This window comes from Hippocampus comes, unplaced genomic scaffold, assembly GCF_001891065.2.
Source record: "Hippocampus comes isolate QL1 unplaced genomic scaffold, H_comes_QL1_v1.1 C16643080, whole genome shotgun sequence".
NCBI classification, from domain to species: domain Eukaryota; kingdom Metazoa; phylum Chordata; class Actinopteri; order Syngnathiformes; family Syngnathidae; genus Hippocampus; species Hippocampus comes.
In genome coordinates, this window is record NW_017835645.1 from 1 (window position 1) to 634 (window position 634).

The following is a 634-nucleotide window of genomic DNA, read 5'->3' on the forward strand; positions in this document are numbered from 1 at the left end:
AAAAAAGTGAATTAAGTCAAAATAGTTGGAAAATAAAGTTGTAATCTTATGTGTGTGTGAAGATGTACGAGAATAAATATGAATTAGCACACAATAATTTGTCAAAATAGCACAAGAATAAAGTATTGAGTGATTTCAGTCATAATGAGCATATTCCGAAGTCAAAATAATAGGACTAAAGTTGCAATATTATGTGCATAAAGTCGTAAATCTTTAAATATTGTGTAAATGAAGCACAAATATGATGAGGAAAAGTGACGTCCTTTCCCATGTGGCAATTGAAGCTATAACATTCATGTGGGTGACTCACGGGTGGCCATCTTTTTGGACGTTGGAGGCACTGCGGACCTTCCCGAGGGGTTCGGTCTTCACCGCGGTTCCTGAAGCCGCCGGCACTCGGGGCGCTTCGACGAGAAAAACAGGGACGGCGCGGCTCAGAAGGGGCAGCATCCGGGCACCTCAAGTCGCGGCGAGTTTGTTGCCGGTCCACTCACAAATTTGCGGCTTTAACCTGGACAGCACCTCGCGCGCTTTCGGCACCGTCCCGTGTATAATTAAGGCATTTGAACTCTGCTCTCGCGTGAAGCCATACCCCTGAAACAGAAAAGCGAAGAGGGGTTAAAAAAAAAAAAAA

The 634-nt window shown here is 44.2% G+C and overlaps 1 long non-coding RNA gene across 1 annotated transcript; it reads right to left on the bottom strand.

Annotated features, from left to right (window-relative positions):
- Positions 1 to 326: 326 nt before the first annotated feature.
- Positions 327 to 617, bottom strand: LOC109508822 (uncharacterized). The gene is made up of 2 exons (XR_002166789.1): positions 495 to 617; positions 327 to 404 (listed from the first exon to the last, which is right to left on the bottom strand). It is a non-coding gene; the product is annotated as an uncharacterized LOC109508822 (long non-coding RNA).
- Positions 618 to 634: the final 17 nt, after the last annotated feature.